This window comes from Sphaeramia orbicularis, chromosome 1 (genome assembly GCF_902148855.1).
Source record: "Sphaeramia orbicularis chromosome 1, fSphaOr1.1, whole genome shotgun sequence".
Taxonomy (NCBI): domain Eukaryota; kingdom Metazoa; phylum Chordata; class Actinopteri; order Kurtiformes; family Apogonidae; genus Sphaeramia; species Sphaeramia orbicularis.
Window position 1 is genome coordinate 8,780,060 of NC_043957.1, and position 19,581 is coordinate 8,799,640.

Here is a 19,581-nt window from a genome sequence, read left to right on the forward strand (position 1 = left end):
GCTCCATCTGTGATGTATCTCCCCTGGTGGGCTACTTTTTCACGAAAATGTCTGGTGAGCAGTGTAGCAACATGATGAGAGCGTGGAATGATCAGTGGGTGCTTTTCTTCCTCTGACAGGTCGGCAGATGAGAGACGACCTCCAACTCGAAGCAGACCATCTTTGTCCATAATCGGGTTGAGTCTGTCGAGTGTGTTCTGTTTGGGTCGTGTTTGTCTGTCATTAAGGCCTTTGAGGTCATCCTTGAAGGATTCACGCTGGACAGAACGAATAATCACAGCTTTGGCTTGTGCAAGCCAAGCCCGGATTAACCATATGGGCAACTGGGCAATTGCCCAGGGGCCCGCGATGTCTGAAGGGCCCTGGGTAGCTCGGGCATAACGAAAATATCTGGTTATCTTTTGCTTATAATGAAACTGTCCGCTGTCCGGAGCTATTGCACTGCACAGAAACCCTGCTCCTGCTGTCTGTGACCGTGAGCTGAGACCCTCTCCTCATTGGTCAGTCCAAAAAGCAAATCAACTGTGACGCAAATCAACGTGCGTGCACTGAGCGGGATGTGAGACGTCAAGAACTATGCGACATACGTACGCGAATCAAAACGATGTTTACATTGCACTTTAACTCTCTTGTTGAATTCTGAGGTAACAAGTGGATTTCTGTTTAACTCTTTCTTCGCCAATGACGAGATTTTCCGTCAGTCCGTGTTTTCACTTTCATGCTATAGTTGGAGGTGTTGCAGATCATGTGAAATACTTTCCTTAGTCCAAAAACAAACAATTAAGCAGTTTTTTCGGAAAAATGAAGGACCGGGTTTAACGTTCTCGCACTGGAGTCTCCGTATCCCATGGCAACGCATCCAGCGGCAGTCACTGAATGAGGAAGTGCAGACTGTGCAGGAACCGCGCGCAGTTTCAAAAGCCTTAAAGATGATTATGGAGACAGAGTCGGACAGTTCAATATGTGATGGAGCTACAGAAGAACCATTTAGAGACAGGAACGGAGAAATAGAAGGTGAGGGAGACGGACGGGAAACACGGAGCGGCTCAGGTCCGACACGGAGATGGGATGGGGGGGGGGGGGGGGGGGGCACGGAGCGACACGGAGAAAATGACAGACAGGAGGAAGAGGAAAAGGAGACATTTCTAGGGGACATTCAAGGAGAAGACAGACAACCAGACGTGGGACAAGACAAAGGACAGCTAGTGTTCATCTGTTAGAGTGAGTTCAGATTCAGACTGAGGACACAGAACAGATTCAGCTGTAGAATGTCAGCAGGACACAGGGAAGGCACTGTTGGATTTAGCTTTTGTATGAAATAAATAAATAAATACATATATTCATCCAAAGATAAATAACTACATGTCCATATAATTATTTACAGATCAAACACAGCAGGTGGTCCAACAGGAGGATGTGGTACAGCCAAAGAAAGGCCAGAAATCTGCAGTATTTAGTGAATTTGTTTCTTTTTTTCTTGAAAATGAGGAATATTGAAGTGTTTATATCAAAAAAACTAAACTAATATGTTGTTACTTATAACTGATGTATGTCAAAGTGTAAAGTTTAGAAGGAACCTGGTGCTTTAGAAGATGTTTGGTCTAAAGTTTGGTGTGGATTCCACTAACATTTTGTGGAATAATGGGATATCTTAGAGCTGTTGGTTATTATTATTGTTGTTATAATTATTTTATTTTGTGATTTTGAATACAGTGTTACTGTTGGTAAAGAAGAAAGAGTCAAAAATGTAAATAGGAAATCAGTTTTATCTTGAAAATCAATGTCTTTGAAAAAATTCAATTTTCTCAGTTTTTTGCTCTAAATTCATTTTTTTCCTGAAAATGAACAATATTCAAATATTCATATCTCACGAACAAATGAAGATAGAATAAAATCGTTTTTTGTGTTTAAAAGTGAAAGTTCTGTTCTTTCTTTTGATGTATTCAGTGTTCACATACTCCTAACACAACATTTTCGGTCAGCCTCCAAAGATTAGTGAAAATGACCAAAAAGGCTGGCGCTGGCTACCAACTCACTGGAAAATGCTCTGGCGGGGAAAGAGTTAAAATTCATATCTGAGTCTATCAGATTATGTTTGTGCTTGGTCTGTGGGCTTTTTCTGACGATTCAATACATTTGGCAAAAAGTGTTCTTAAATATATACTGGATACTTTGGAAATGGTTTATTTATTTTTTGTGAAAATGGAGGACACTTCCCTCTCTTTCTAATGTAGTGGATCAATTTTAGATTATACTGATGCTAATGTGTTTTGTTTTCATATCATCATATGCAAGTGAGTGGCCTTGACAAGAGGCTATAGTGGTGCACTTGTAGTTCTACGAGCATTTACACATTTGTACATCAAAATGCATTTGATGATAGTTAGATATTGAAGTATGGGGTATATTTACATATATTCCTGGAATTTATTCTGTATTTTGCCAGATTATAGGGATCCTGGGGTTGTGATGATGGGGCCCTTGAATATTGTTGCCCAGGGTACAATGAAGTGTTAATCTGGCCCTGGTGCAAGCTCATTTACACTGGGTGCCTCCTGGAAACATTTCCATCCTTTCCTTTCATTCTTTTCTAACTTTCCTTTGAAAGAGGTGGCGACATGAATGAGTTTGGCTATGGTGTGACAGAGTGTACTCCAACTCGAGCATCGCTCAAAATGTTGTGAGCCCAACTCGGATTCAGATCCTTTAGTTGCAAATGTTGTGACCTCGGGACGAATCTCATCATCTGCTTCTAGTTCAACAAGAGCAAAAGGATGCGATTCCGGTGACTCCTCCACTTTGTCGCTGAACAAGAAGTCAGGTCCTGATAACCAGCTGCTGTGTTGGAGTTGAGCCGCTGGTATAGACCTGGTGGCATGATCTGTGGGGTTTTGCTCTGTTGGTATATAGTACCACTGGTCTGGATGTGTGGTGCGTCTAATGCGAGTCACACGGTTTGACACATACACATAAAACCTTCTTGTGGAGTTATGTATGTATCCAAGCACAATCTTGCTGTCAGTGAAGAATTTAACACTTTCCACTTCAATGTCGATCTCATCCCGGATCAGCTCGTACAGTTCAATGGCCAACACTGCAGCACAGAGCTCCAGACGCGGGATGGTGTGGGCAGGGCGCAGAGCCAATTTTGACTTTCCCATTACGAATCCGATGTGATACTGCCCCTCTGTGTCAACAGCTCTCATGTAGGCCACAGCTCCTATGGCTACTGTTGATGCATCTGAGAAGATGCACAGCTCTTTCCTTTGAGCTGAAGACAGAGAACCAGGTATGTAGCACCTCCTTATATTCAGGTCTTCAAGAGCCTTCAAGGAGCTCTTCCATAAGTTCCATTCTGCCTCCCTTGCCGGGAGGAGAGGAGCATCCCACTCACTTTGTTCTGATGAAATTTCCCTGACTAATGCTTTCCCTTGCATTACTATAGGAGCTACAAAACCCAAAGGGTCATACAAACTGTTGAAGGTTGACAATAAACCTCTTCGTGTGAATGGCTTCTCTTTTTGAGATACCTAGTAAGTAAAACTGTCTGATTCCAAGTTCCAAGAGAGCCCCAGGCTCCTCTGAAGAGGGAGAGGGTCCACTCCAAGGTCCAAATCCTTCAGATTTTTGGCGCGGTCCTCTGTGGGAAAGACTTGCATCACCTGGTTGCTGTTTGATGCCACCTTGTGCAGTCGCAGATTGGATTCTGCTAACAACTTTCTGGTGCATGTGGGGAGATCAATGGCCTCTTCAGGTGTGGCAACAGATGTCAGACCATCATCCACATAAAACTGTCGCACCACAAACTGCCTTGCATCAGAACCGTGCTCTAGTTCCCCCACTTGTGCTGCTCGTCTCATGCAGTAGATGGCTACAGCAGGTGAAGGGCTATTTCTGAATACATGGACCTTCATCCTGTATTCTGCTATGTTCTTGCTGATGTCATTATCCTCATACCAAAGGTATCTAAGATAGTCCCTGTGGTCTTCTTGGACGACAAAACAGTAAAACATTTGTTCCACGTCTGCCGTAATAGCAATCGGCTCTTTACGGAACCACAAAAGCACACCCAGCAAGGTGTTGTTCATGTCCGGTCCACTGAGGAGGACATTATTGAGAGATGTCCCTTCGAACTCGGCACTTGAATCGAACACAACTCTTATCTGGTCTGGCTTTTGTGGGTGGTACACACCAAATGTTGGCAGGTACCAATGTTCTTTGTCCTTTTCTAAAGGTGGAGCCAGTTCGGCTTGATCGCTGTCCAACATCTTCTGCATGAACTTTCTGTAGTGCTCTTGCATTTCTTTTCTTTTCTCCAGAGTTCTGCGTAGTGAGCAGAGTCATTTCAATGCCTGTTCTCTGTTACTGGGTAGGTGTCGTCTAGGAGAGCGAAAAGGTAAGGGAGCCACCCAGCTGTTAGCTTGATTTTGATAGACCTCTGCATCCATGATGTCTAAGAAAGCCTTGTCATCAAGTGACAGTGCTGGTTTGTTGTCATCCTGAGATGCACTAAACACAGAGCATCCCAAATTGTCTGTACTCATGCTGAGAGCTCTGTTCTCATGTGTGGGGAAGGTTGGATTGTGATGCTGTGTTACTCCACTGTAGTTTTCATTCACATGAATATTGTTTGGACATGGTCTGAAGAACGATGTATGACCGTTGTGCAAAACATTTGTTTTGTAAACACTGACCTCTGCTGGTTTGTGAACTGTCCCCAAGCACACATCTCCCACGATTACCCAGTCCAAATCAAGCCGCTGTGCATAGGGCGCATTGTGAGGTCCACTGATTTGCTCATGCACTTTGTGGACTCTGATAATGTCTCTCCCTAATAGCAGAAGGATGGGAGCATCTGGGTCAACAGGCTGAATCTTGTTGGCAACATGCTTTAAATGGGGGCGATAGTGTGCAATCTCGGGGGAGGGAATTTCTGCCCTGTTGTCTGGCAACATGTCGCATTCAATTAAAGGAGGTAATGACAGCTGTAGTTTTCCATCCATAGACTCAATGATGAAATTTGCAGCTCTCCTACCAGAAGTTGCCAATTTTCCAGAGCAGGTTTTCAGGGTGTATGGGGTGGAGCCGGCTCTAACCTCAAACAACTCGAAAAACTCTGTCTTGACCAGAGATTTATTGCTTTGCTCATCCAGTACAGCGTAAAGTTTAATTGCCTTGTCCTTTTGTCCTGCAGGATACACTTTCACCAAGCAGATTTTGAGCATGAACGTGAGCAGTCAACAGTCCCACATACCTCCGTACACGTAGAAGTGATATCGGAGGATGCATGTCTGCTTGGCTCCCCGCTGTCCTCTTTGTCAACCATGAGGTTGCTCGCAGATGCAAGAAGAGGACCCGGGTGGAGTGCTGCAATGTGTTTGTCACTGTTACACTCGAGGCACTTGACTGCGACCTTACAGTCTTTCACCATATGTTGTATGGACCCACAACATCTGTAACAGATTCGATTTTCTCTCAGATAGGCTTTGCGTTCTTCTAGTGATTTGTCCCGAAAGAGTTTACATTTTTTCAATGGATGAGGCTTCTTGTGGATTGGACACTGGCAATCCGGTTCCTCCATTTTCTTTGGGACAGGACTTGAGTTGATGGATGTACGTTCTGCAGGGATGTCAGTTTTGTGGACAGCCACTGAGCTTTTAGTGCTATACTTGGTGGGCTTTTCAGTCCTTGAAGGGATGTGACTGCTGATGGGGGATATAGTGAAGCTTGGGTCGTTTTTTATCCTTGACTGTTGCTGGACAAACTTAGAGAAGACAGCGAAGGGAGGAAAAGCTACTGAGAAATCTTCTTTGTACTTACTTCCATAGCTAATCCATTTCTCTTGAAGGTTGTAAGGAAGCTTTTCCACTATTTGTTTCACTCCCCGGGCTGTGTCCAAATATGAGAGACCTGGTAGGGCACCATCATTCTTAGCACATTCTAGCTCAAGGAGAATGTCACTTAGTTCTCTCAGCTTCAGTGTATCCTTGTTAGTCAACCTAGGAAAACGTTCAATCTTTTTTAACAGTGCGTCTTCGATGACCTCGGGAGTCCCATAATATTCTTCGAGGTGTCGCCAAACCATGGCGACACCTGCTGCAGGATTGAGGACATGCACCGAACGGATTCTCTTTGCTTGTTCTGAAGATTCCACTCCAAGCCACTTCGTTAGCAGGTCAAGCTCTTCCCTAGGTGTAAGATCCAAGTCTTTTGTGGAATTTAAAAAGGAAGCTTTCCACAACCAGTAATTTTCTGGTTTATCATCAAATTGAAGAAGACCAGCACTCACCATTTCTCTTCGGATGAGGTATCTAGCGAAGTCTTGTGCACCTTTGGACTCAGGTAAGGGTTCTTTTCTAGTACTGGGTAGGGCTGTGCAATTAATCGAAATTCAATTACGATTTCGATTATTAGACGCAACGATTACAAAAATTATGTAATCGAGAAAAAACGATGATTAATTTTGAGTTGTTTTAATTCACGCTCATGCAAGCTACCATGAGCTGCTCTGCCCCGCCCCCCTCTAAGCTACTGCTGCCAGCTAGCCGGCAGGTCCACCCCAAGAGGAAAGTTGTACCTAGCGGTCTGGACAAATGACAGGAGAATCGCAGCAGAAGTGCTTGGTAAACAAAAAAGGCAAGTCAAATTCAATTGTATGGAATCACTTTGGGTTTGATGAAGAAGACGAAGAGCAAAAACAAATCACGTGCAAAAAGTGTTTCGTAGTTGTGTCCGCACCAACCGGTAACACAACAAACCTTTGTAACCATCTAAAGTTTAACCACCGCCACCTTTATCATAATCTTATGAAAAACTAAAACACATAAAAACAACTTCGTCCGCAATGCAATCTTCAGTTTCCGAATCTCTTTACGTTGCAACTTCCGTATTAACCTAACCCTAACCCGTATAACCCTAACGTCCGTATACGAGATGGCTGATGTATACAGAAGGCCTTAACTGAAACCTTACGGCAACTGAAACCTTACGGCACGCCACTGAATTTACTATGTTTCATACTACATTGAACATACTTGAATTTATAATTTGCACTTTACGTGAGGTTTTTTTTTTTTTTTTTTTGAATTGCTACAGTTCTATGGCAAGTCTATAGCAGTTTAATTACAGTGCACTATTTATTTACAAAAGGAAACATACTTGAATTTACAGTACACTTATTTGCATTCAAAGATTTTTTTGTTTCGTACAAAAGTGAACATACTTTGCTTTAGTGGTTAAAAGCTTTATTTATGTTTAAAGAGTATATTTTACATTGTTTTGCAAGAAAAAAATAAACAACTTTAAGGTTAACAAATAATCGTTTTTAATAATCGTGATTTCAATTATTGCTAAAATAATCGTGATTTTTTTTTTTTTCTATAACCGAGCAGCCCTAGTACTGGGTGAATACTGTAGTCCATGATGAGGGGACATCTCACTCAGACCTATTTCCAACTTTGGTACTTTTTTTAAGTCTTTGTAGACTGGCTGTGTGTTGCTCTTGATACCAAAAGAACCTGCTGGTCTAGCATCCGGTACATCCAATCTATTAACTGATCCCTCCATAGATCTTGCTGCAGTATGTATCAAAGGCAGCTCATAGAAGAGCTCAGAATGTTGTTGTACATATTCACTAGTGCGATCGGCTGAGTTGTGAGGTTCTTCTTCTACGTTTGGGGGCTGGCTAAGCTCCCCGCTTTGACATTCGCCTTCTTCATAGGCTGTAGCCTCAGCTTCAGCTGCAGCAGCTTTTTCGCACTGTAGAAGATGGAGACTAGCATCCAAATTAGCCTTTTGCCTTATCATGTTTGCTTCAAGGTCAGCTTTCTGTTTCATCATGTCAGCTTCTTTTTTTGCGTAGGCTTGCTGGGCCTTAGCAGCTTTTGCCTTGGCATATGCTTTGGTAGCTGAAGATATTGATGACCTGTGAGAACGTCCAGCAGATGACTTTAACTATCGTGACTCATCATCACGTATTTGAAGAGGCATCTTGGATGCTTGATCGTTTTTCTCTGCATATTGTTCTCCACTAGCTTCCATCTTCTGTGTACTTGTGTCCTCCTTCAAGTAATTCTTGCCTGAGCGTAGACTCATATTTGTAACTCTCTGTTGCTTTAGCCCGCCGTGAATTTGTCTTTTTACTGTACTGCCCTTGCAGCACGTATACTGTGCGGAGCTAGACAACCAGTCAACGTTGAAAGTCCAATAAAAACACGAGGCTTTCCTTTTCCTGTGTAGTGTTTTGTATTGGCATTAAGCTTTCATTGTAAAACTGCAACATAACAAAAAATAAGAAAATAATTCAGTAGATACAACCTAGACATTATTTCCATGGATAACATTTTGCATGTAAAATATAAATCCACAATTCCAGCTAACATATGAAACAGCAATGTACTATACAAATACAGTTTAGCTAAATGTTATTGAAATAGGCCTAATTACAGATCAGAGTAAACGAGTCATGTTAACACAAAACGAAAAGCAAACTTGTCAAATAATACTCACAGACAAATATTCTCCAAGGCAGTAGCGTATTAAAGACTCATTCACTAGATCTGCAGCTTGTCTTGCCCATGTGCATGACTGAAAAAGCTCACTACGTCGACTGAAGAGAGTAGCGCGAAACAAAACACAGAGCTCTCACTCTGACATTTTTCCTGAGAACCGTTGAGACAAGTTCTCACTATGATGCTATTTCTGGCAACTGCTGAGAAGAGCACTCACTCTGACGTTATTTAGCTAACTATTTAATTAACTTAACTAACAGAACATTTGGTTTTATATGTTAACTAAGACAGCACACAACAGGTATTAAACAGTTTAGATCAGTAGATGGTTTTGGTTTCCAGTGGCTGTTTGGGTCTTTATGGGTTAATCTCTCTGATCACTAAACCCTCAGACTTTACTAATGTCATTTAATAGGTGGTTGAGTGTGGAAGGCTGTAAAAGTAAAATGGATTGAAACAACATTTTTACACTCAGACAGATTTAAGTGTCATATTTTTGTGGGATTGAAGAGAGAACACAATGAGGGGAGAGCCTGTGAGGGGTCAAAGGTGAACAAATACCACATATTAGTTTATTAACTTAGTAAAACGGGAGACCTCATAAAGCACTTTATCCATCCATCCATCATTATTCTACCCAATCCATCCATCCATCCATCCATCCATCCATCACTTGCATATACCATACATACCTAATCTTTTACCTGTATAATGATTATGAAGACCCTAAAGCAAAGGTGTCAAACTCATTTAAGTTCAGGGGCCACATTCACCCCAATATGATCTCAACTGGGCTGGACCAGTAAAATAAAAAGTAAAAAAAAAAACAAAAAAAAAAACTTAAATTACACTGGTCTGCAATTTTTTAGAAATGATTTGCTTCAGAGATTAAATGTGCTAAATGTTACATATTTCAATAAGATTAATTGGAAAATAAATGACAAAGTGCCGGTTTGCTGATGTTTTCAAGGTATATGATTAAGTGTTATTACACATATATATTGGTTTATGTACATTTATATAACAGTTTTATAAATCTTCCACTAAATAGAACCTGTAAAGTGAATGTATTCTAATGTGCAGACAGTGTTTTGAAGTAGATCTTGTAGCTCTGAGACAAATATTCCTTTTGAGTCAAACCCATTCTCTCATTAATTCTTGAATTTCACATTTTGGACCCAAGGCCTGTACTTGGAAAGTTCAGTCAACCAGCATTTTTTACTTGATTTTCTTTATCAGTGACTCTCATGTGGTTAAAATTTCATTACTTTTGTTCTGGAAGCATTTTCTTGTCGACCAGTGTTATATAATGAAAACGTCTACATCTACAAACTGTCCTTTAAACTGTCCCCTGAAATGTCATAAGAAAAATAAGCATAATTTTAACAATGTTCTGCCACAGTTCATCATTTACACATGTACATTACAACTTACAGACACAATGGATCTACAAATACGCAAAACATTTAATAACAGGCAGAATATTGTATGCTTATTTGTTTTAAGACATTTCAGGTTGGTGATATTTGTTCAGATTATTCACATTTTTGGTAAAAGGTTAGTTTGTAAATGTAAAGATTTTCATGTAATTTTAGTGCATTGTAGTTGTCATTTATAGGTTATTTTGTTATTATTTTACTGGTCTGACCCACTTTAGATCATATTTGTCTGTATGTGAGCCCTGAACTAACATGATTTGACACCATTGATTGTTAATATATTTAGTGTAATTTTTGCAATTCATAAATTCATCCCACAGGCCAGATTGGCCTCTTTGGTGGGTTATGTATTTGACACCTGTGCACTAAAGTGACACTGTTTGAAATTTTGACAATGAAAACACTCTGGACCAAAAATCAAATGCTGCTCTGTCTCCCATGATGCATTATGCTGATGACCATACCATACCAGATTTATGGTGACCATCTTCTTCCTCTTCAGTCTTCTAAATAGAAGTTTGCGTCACCTTTTTTTTTTTTTCACAGATCTTTATTTAAGTGAAGGAGATTTTTGATGGTGAAATAACGAGTGGTCTATTTCTGACTGACATAAGTGATCATTTACCAGTTTTTGTAGAACTGGAAGTGAACAACAAATTATCTTCAACCAACTATATGAAAAAACCTTGTCTGGTTAGAACAAAGTCACCAGAAGCAATTATGGCCTTAAAGGAGGAACTCATAAATTATGACTGGCATGACGTTTATGTGGATGATGTTAATGATTCATATAATGCTTTCTTAGAAATATTCCTGACATTGTACAACAGACATTGTCCTGTGAAAGAATATAGGCAAAATTTTAAAAAGAATAAGAAACCATGGTTAACTAAGGGATTGGAAAGGGCTTGTAAGAAGAAAAACAGGCTCTATAGGGAATTTCTGAAGCACAGAACGAAAGAAAAAGAGAATAAATATAAAAGATACAAAAACAGATTGACAACAATCATAAGAACACATAAAAAAGCTTATTATGATCAGTTGTTAGAAATACACAAAAATGATATTAAAGGTACTTGGAGAGTGTTAAATGATATGATTAAAAAAAGTAATAAGGATTTTGCTTCATATGTTGTTAAAACCGGTGACACTGTGGTGGAAAATATAGAGGACATCGTGAACATATTTAATGACTTTTTTGTTAATGTCGGTCCAAATTTGGCAAAAGATATTACCCAGTGGGAAAAGGATGATAAAACTTTGATTTTGCTATTGAAAACAATAATTCAATGTTTCTTCGTGGAGTTTGTGAAAGTGAAGTGTTGGAAGTGGTCAGGAAGCTTAAAAATAAAAAATCTACTGATAGAAATTCCATTGATATGTCACTCATAAAACAAGTGATAAACAGTATCCTTCAACCATTCACTTATGTATTTAACAAATCATTTCAAACAGGCACTTTTCCAGAAAACTTGAAAATAGCTAAAGTGATTCCAGTTTATAAAAATGGTGATAAGCACATGGTGTCAAATTATAGACCGGTGTCACTGTTACCACAATTTTCTAAAATTGTTGAGAAACTATTTGTAAAGAGGTTAGATGACTACATAGATAAATATAGGATATTAAATGATCATCAGTACGGATTTAGGAAAAACCGATCAACATCTCTAGCAGTCATGGAATTTGCAGAAACTATAGCAGCAGCGGTGGATCAGAAACAACATACTGTGGGTGTTTTTATTGATTTAAGGAAGGCATTTGACAACAATTGATCACTCAATATACTCCGGAAATGTGAAATGTATGGTATAAGAGGTGTGGCACAAAACTGGTTAAAAGTTATTTACAAAATAGGTCTCAGTATTTATCAATTGGAAATACAAATTCACAACTTAGAAAAGTAACATGTGGGGGTCCCACAAGGTTCAGTTTCTGGGACCCAAGTTATTTATACTTTATCTAAATAATATTTTTATAGCATCTAGTGAGTTAAAATTTACAATATTTGCAGATGATATTAATTTGCTTTATTCGGGAGCAAATATGAAACAAATATTAGAAACTGTGGGAAAGGAATTGATCAAGTTAAAAAAATGGTTTGATGTAAATAAGTTATCACTTAATGAAGATAAAACAAAATGTATGGTTTTTGGTGGTGCTAGGGGAAATTATGATATAAAACTGAAAATTAATGAAATTGAAATTGAAAGGGTGTATGAAACAAATTTTTGGGAGTGATTATTGACCATAAACTCTGTTGGAAACCACAAATAGAATATATCAAACGCAAAATGTCCAAGGCTGTTGCGATTCTTTATAAAACTCGCGACTTGTTAAGCAAAAAATGTTGCATATGTTGGTACTGTTCACTTGTAATGCCATATATGTCATACTGTGTGGAAATATGGGGCAATGTGTATAAAACTAATTAGACCCGATAATTAACTCCAAAAAAAAGCTATTAGAGTCATAAACAAAGCTGGTTATCTCCAATCAAGTAATCCACTTTTTGTAGAATCTGGTTTACTAAAATTTTTTGATATTGTCATATTTAAAAACAATGGAACTATGTTTCGCGTTAAAAGTAAAAACCTTCCTTTTGTATTCAGAAAATTTTTAAGTTAAGAGAAGGACATTATAATTTAAGAGGGATGTTTGTGTTTGAAAAGGTAAAGTAAGAACAACGTAAATATCACAATGTTTCAGTTATTGGTGTCAAACTATGGAACGAACTGAAGGATGAAGTGAAATTGTGTAGCTCACTGTTGAGTTTCAAAAAGACTTTAATTTGTCAAATTCTGAAGGGCTATGAAAGTAATATGATTACAAAATGATTTATAACACTGAATGTAGTATAATTTGTGTTTAATTATTTACCTGCTGCAACTACAGGTGTAGACTTGAATTAAGGATGTGAATAGGAGAAGCAGAAATAAGCCTCCGGCTTCAGCTTCTGCCTTTTTCAGTTACAAAATGTATTAATTTTATGTTTGCTTGTTTTTTAATATGTATGTGTTTTGTTTTGTTGTTGTTTTTTTTTTAATATGTATATGTTTTGTATTTTGTATTTAACTGAAATAAACATTCATTCATTCATTTTACACAGTATTACAAAACACAAAACATACCCATTTATACTTAATCATATACATATTTCCCAACCCATATATACAACCACTCATAAAAATATACACTTGCCCATGTTCATGACGATGAATACAAATAAAATCTTTGTGTATACACTCGCACATAAATATACACCAACACATATGTTTACAATAACAAATGCATATGCAGATAAAACAAAAGTTATGATGTTTTCAAACTCAAGGTCCAAACTGTCAAACCTGCCTTCACTGATCACTACTCAGGGAACTCAGATAGAACTCATCCTGACCTATAAATATTTAGGCATTTTAATTGACAGCTCCCTTTCTTTCTCTGTGCACATTCAGCAGCTTGTTAGAAAACGAAAACTAAAACTTGGCCTTCTTCTTTGAATTAAATCATGTCTGTCTTTCGAATCAAGAAGAAGTTCAGCTACATTTCTGTCTGTGTTGGACTATGGTGATGTCTTGTACATGCATGCCTCCACCCATAGTTTATGGTCACTGGACAGTGTGTATCATGGAGCTCTGAGTTCATCACAGTAATTCTAAATCTCTTACCCATCATTGCCTGCTTTATGATCGTGTAGGATGGTCTTCTTTGTCGGCTCGCAGACTGAATCATGGCGTATTTAATTACAAGTCTATTCTAGGTCTGCTCCCATCCTACCTTCAGACCTACATCAGTCAGAGAACCACAGACTCTTACAATCTGCGTTCTCAGGATCTTTTGTCTGTTCTTAAAGTTAGAACTGAACAGGGACAAAGGCCTTCAGGTATGCAGCCCCATTCACCTGGAATGAACTACAAAAAGACCTGAAACTGAAGGATCTGGCTTCATTGGATACTTTTAAGAGGATGTTGTATGACTTAGAGAGGGAGACATCTGGCTGCAGATGTTTTACCTGACGCACTTTTGTCTACATTTCATGAGCACTTTTTGCAGAGTTGACTTTGGAAGGTTTGACTTGTCTATGTGCTTTTTGTGTATTCGTTTTATGTATGGAAGTCTGTGTGTAACTATTTAATGTACAGCTGCCCGTCTTGGCCAGGACACTCGAAAAAGAGATTGTTAATCTCAAAGAGGTTTTCCTGGTTAAATAAAGATTTAAAAAAAAAAAATGCTCTCAGACAAATATGCATACATGTCTACACACACACACACACACACACACACAAACTTACACCCTACCTACACTTCTTCCCTCGATTTTGTTTTTAGAAACAGGCATAGAAGTCTACAAATTCCATGAGTGTCTATAATCTGTCCAGTGTTCTTCTTCTACGTAGTTCAGTCAGAATGTGACATCACCTTGACAAAAAACAACAACAATGCCAAACAAGAATGATTTGTATCCACAGTAATAAAATCACTTCTTACATCCTATTAAAGAGAAGATTCATCTTTGTGTCAGCACAGGACAGATCAGGCAACTCAGGAAGGAGATGAAATTCTGCAATAGTGATCCGGACAAAAAAAACTATCATATTATGTACTTAGAGAAAACAAAGTTTTTGATGGAATGTCTGAAAAAAGGTAACTATTGGTGAGTAGATACATTTTTTGTCTGTAAACATATTCTTACGTAGATATTGAATATAGCATATTAAAATACATAACTTAAAAACCAGATAACTTTTAAAGTATTTTTAAATTATCAACTTATTAGTCATTTAAGCAGGCTCACTGACTGGTTCCAGGTTTTGGTCACCATGGATTTTCAGCTTTTAGAATAAGACAAGATCTGCTGATAATTACATTACCACTTTGTAATTACTTCCACACAGTATTACGGCATCATAAACAGACTAGGTCAAAGAGTGACCAAATCCACAGCCAATACTCAGATCGACTCCCCTATCCCTCCTTCTATTCAGATGTTGAGCAGTGAACATCCAACCCCCATACAGGATCCTTTAAAATCAGTTATATCTCTGCTACTTTACCGCCACCAAGTGGACAACAGATTAAAGCACATACAGCACTATCTTTAATGTGTTAGAAGCTACAAACCTCTCTCCATTCACTGTGTTCCATGAACTCAAGTAAAGTCAAACAAGAAGATGATGCAACAAAGCATGGAGTTTAGTATAAAAAAAAAAAAAAAATGTTCATGTAAATCAAATTAACTTGTCCTAATAATTTAGGACAGACACAATAATCACTCTATCCCTAAACAAGCAGCTCTTCAGTGTTCATGTGGGGGCTCTTAAAAGAGCCGTTGTGTTTACTGGGGGGGGGGAGGTCTGTTTAAGCTCTCTCTCCGCGGATGCGTCTGGCCAGCTGGATGTCTTTGGGCATGATGGTGACCCTCTTGGCGTGGATGGAGCACAAGGTTGGTGTCCTCGAACAGCCCCACCAGGTAAGCCTCGCTGGCCTCCTGCAGAGCCATGAACGGCGGAGCTCTGGAATCGCAGGTCGGTCCTTGAAATCCTGAGCGATTTCTCGGACCAGCCGCTGGAGGCAGTTTGCGGATCAGCAGCTCGGTGGATTTCTGGTACCAGGCGGATCTCCCGCAGAGCCACGGTACCGGGCCTGTAACGGTGAGGCTTCTTCACGCCGCCGGTGCCGGGGCGCTTTTGCGGGCAGCCTTAGTGGCCAGCTGCTTCCTGGGGCTTTGCACCGGTGGATTTACGGGCAGTCTGCTTAGTTCTGAGCCATGGTTCTACTTTTCTGTTTAACAGAAGAAGTGTGAGTGTGCAGCAGACACAGGCTGGTTTTAAACCGTGCGTCTGCGGGGAAACGGTGAACGCATGCTCAGATCTCCGGCTCCTTGATTGGTCACACACTCAGCCTGACCATCAGACTCAATATCAGCTGCTGATTGGAGGAAACTTCTTGCAAACCACCCGCTAGAACTCTGAGGGTCAGCCCTCTGCGGGTCCTCAGCCCCTTTTCTGATTGGTAGATCCACAGCCCCGCGCGCTCAGCAGCAGCATATATTGCAGAGTTGGTGGGTCCAGAGGACACTAGTGTTTGAGTGTAGACTGGAAAAGAAAGGTGACCATGAGTGGACGAGGCAAAACCGGCGGGAAGGCCAGAGCTAAGGCCAAGAGCCGCTCCTCTCGGGCCGGACTCCAGTTCCCCGTGGGCCGTGTCCACAGGCTGCTTCCGCAAAGGGAACTATGCCCAGCGGGTGGGTGCCGGAGCCCCCGTGTATCTGGCGGCTGTGCTGGAGTATCTGACCGCTGAGATCCTGGAGTTGGCAGAAACGCCGCCCGCGACAACAAGAAGACCCGCATCATCCCCCGTCACCTGCAGCTGGCTGTCCGCAACGACGAGGAGCTCAACAAACTGTTGGGAGGATGACCATCGCCCAGGGAGGAGTTCTGCCCAACATCCAGGCGGTTCTGCTGCCCAAGAAGACCGAGAAGGCCGGAAAGGCCAAGTAAAAGTCCACACGGACCAGCTGATCCAAAAGCCCAAACGGCTCTTTTAAGAGCCACACACCCACTGACAAAGACACAACTCCTGTTCTTATTCAACTACACAACTAGGATTACCTTAAACACATGCACAAGATTTAGTTTGGATTTCGTTTGGAACGCAAAAAAACTACATTCCCGTTACTGACTTGAGGATAAATTGTCTTTGGCATCTTCGCTAGTACAAGTATATTACTCGTTACATTGTATACCCATACAATAGTTCCATAAAGTAGAGTGTCACATGGTAACAGATCATACATATTGTGTTAAGAGTTACATTACACTTAATACATGTAATCTATCTAAAACTGGCCATAATACAACATCCATCTTCAGTATATATGATATTTTATTGGTTACTTGCACAAAAAATAATTAGTGTTCCTGGTGATGTCTACTATTTTATCTTAGTCAGAGCCAGTAGATTTTTTTAAAGGATATTAAAAACTTCTGCAAGTCTACTTTATGTTTTAATTTCATGAAATATAATAGATGAATTATGAACTAAATACCAACGGTCTACCTTTAAATAAATCTTAAAAACAGAAGACCACCTGAACGAAACTCAGAAATTATCTGTGGTTTGATGAATATCTTTAGTTTTCATAGTTGAATAGTTTATAAACCCAGTCCCTCATATCAAACATGATTATTATGTCCATGTGTAATGCCAGTGGCTTTTATTTTCTACTGGGTTGTTTTATTGCATCGCAGGCCCGTAGAAATGATGTGAATAAGTGGATCTATTTACAAACTAGTCCAAACTTGTGTAATTCAGCTGTGGCTTAATTAACACAGTAACTAGTGTCCAGAGGAAGGGAGTCCGCACTTGTGATTTACAACCATTTAATTTGAAACTTATTTTAAATAAATATACATATTTCAAGGGGAAAGTGTGGAGTTGAATGAACTATATGGACCCAAGAGATCATATCCAGTTCCACCCCATGCCACTTGATACTCATGTGGCCCCTTTGCAACCCATATGGGGCCCCACTTGTACATGTGGGCTGGGTTATGCTATAGAACATCTACGATTATGTCTCCTAAAAAAAGTTTAGAAAATGAAAGGAGAACACAAAGTTTTATCCACAAAGTGAAGCCACTTGGCCAAAGATTACAATAAGAATGTACCTGGAGTCTACCTGAGAGCACCAGCTACTTCCTTTAATGACATAAAATTTTATTTTCAACATCTATATGACCGCTGTAAGTAGCTTTGGCCTGCATCTAAGCTGGCAGAGGTAATATTAAAAAGAAAAATAATGAATGACATCAGTTATAAATGCAAAACACTGAAACTAAAATTCAAGCACCTACATGAACCTCAGTCTGGGTGAAGTCAGTCCAGTGTTTAAGGACTAACCGATAAAATGACTGAAAAATGTATCTCAGCCTGGTACCTTCAGCAAAAATGAAGGGGTTTAAATTCATTAACTTTTTCCCACTTGGAAAAATTCAGTGTGAATACAACAAAAAAAATGAAACCATATTCCCTATATCTAAAATATATTAGTTTATGAATGATGAACTGAAACCCTGCAATTGTGATTTCCACCATTAAAGGTGAAACTCATTCTAAATAAACACATATTTCCAAGGAGGAAGTGTGTCTTTCTAGTGGTGGTGGGGGCTCTTAAAAGAGCCTTGCCAGTGTGGTTCAGTCTCAGGCTGGGCCTCTTACTTCTTTTTCGGGGCTGCCTTCTTTGCTGGGCCTCTTCTTGGCTGCTTGGGCTTGGCTGCCTTCTTTGCTGGGGGCTTTCTTGGCTGCGGGGGCCTTTTTGGCCGCCTTCTTGGGGCTCTTCCCCGCCTTCTTGGGGCTCTTGGCCGCCTTCTGGCCGCCGCTTGCGGGCTTCTTTGGCCTTCTTCGGAGCCTTCTTGGCGGCTGGGGGCCTTCTTGGCCGCCGCCGCCTTCTTGGGCTTCTTGGCGGCTGCGGGTTTCTTGGCGCCGGCCTTCTTGGCTTTAGGAGCCGGCTTTCTTTGCGGGCTTCTTGGCCTCGGTCTTCTTGCTCATCTTGAACGAGCCGGAGGCCCCGGTCCCCTTGGTCTGGACCAGAGCCCCCTTCAGGACCAGTTTCTTGACCGCGTCTTGACCCGGACCTTGTATCTTGTCCACATCGTATCCTCCGGCGGCCAGAGCCTTCTTCAGGGCGGCCAGAGACACGCCGCTCCGCTCCTTGGAGGCGGACACGGCTTTGAGGATCAGGTCCCCCCACACTTGGGTCCGGCCTTCTTGGCGGGTTTGGACGCCTTCTTCTTGGCGGGCTTGGCCGGAGCCGCGGCGGGAGCTGGAGCTACTTCTGCCATAGTTGGAGTTCGGGATGTGCGGTCACACAAGTGGTCTGACTAGACTGAAGAGGAGCTCAGAGCAACCGGACGGCCTTAAACACACCATGAGAACCGTGAAGACCTCAACTCGGCCTGTGCGTCCTCGCTCCGCTCTGAATGCTGCGATCCCGTGTGTTTTCTCTTCACACATAAAAGCCAAGAAAAACAGCTGCAGGTGAAGGACTGGAGGATGAGAGTGAACGGAGCCCATAGCGGACCTTTGTCTCTTCATGTTCCAGTCATGTAGACCTGTGAGGATCTGTGGCTTTAGTCTGAACACACTCCAAACCTCACACATCCACCGGGACGGACAACCCCAACAACGGATTTTCACCCTTCTTTCCCTCATAAAAGGATTCACATGAATCCAAACTCCACCAAAGCTGCGGTGCACTTGCTCAACATTCCTGTTAAGAATGTCAAAGTCTGAAACTGTGTCTATGATGAACACACTGAATGAAACTGAAGCTGTTTTGTCAAGACCAAACACACAGATTTACAGCAGATTAGTGCAGTTCAGATCAGGTCTGTGCAGATGGACTGGCATCATTGTTTTGTAGAGAACTTTTTTAATGACTACATGGAGCAAAAAAATGAAAATAACACTCATATGTGTCTAACAAATTAATAATATGATTTTGCTGCAAAAAAAATCCCTTATGATGATGAGATCAGACAGACTGAGTATTAGACATTTGCTGGATCTGTGCTCAGTGGGACTGTGCAGGTCTGTGGTGGGATGTTTAAATTGTTTATTGATTATTC

General features: G+C 40.7%; 3 pseudogenes; 1 reads left to right on the plus strand and 2 right to left on the minus strand.

Annotated features, from left to right (window-relative positions):
* Positions 1–15,246: 15,246 nt before the first annotated feature.
* LOC115437043 (histone H3-like) lies at positions 15,247–15,815 on the minus strand (annotated as a pseudogene).
* Positions 15,816–16,066: 251 nt separating this feature from the next.
* On the plus strand, positions 16,067–16,480 carry LOC115419235 (histone H2A-like; annotated as a pseudogene).
* A 1,688-nt stretch (positions 16,481–18,168) lies between these two features.
* Positions 18,169–18,795, minus strand: LOC115419220 (histone H1-like; annotated as a pseudogene).
* Between the last annotated feature and the right edge of the window lie 786 nt (positions 18,796–19,581).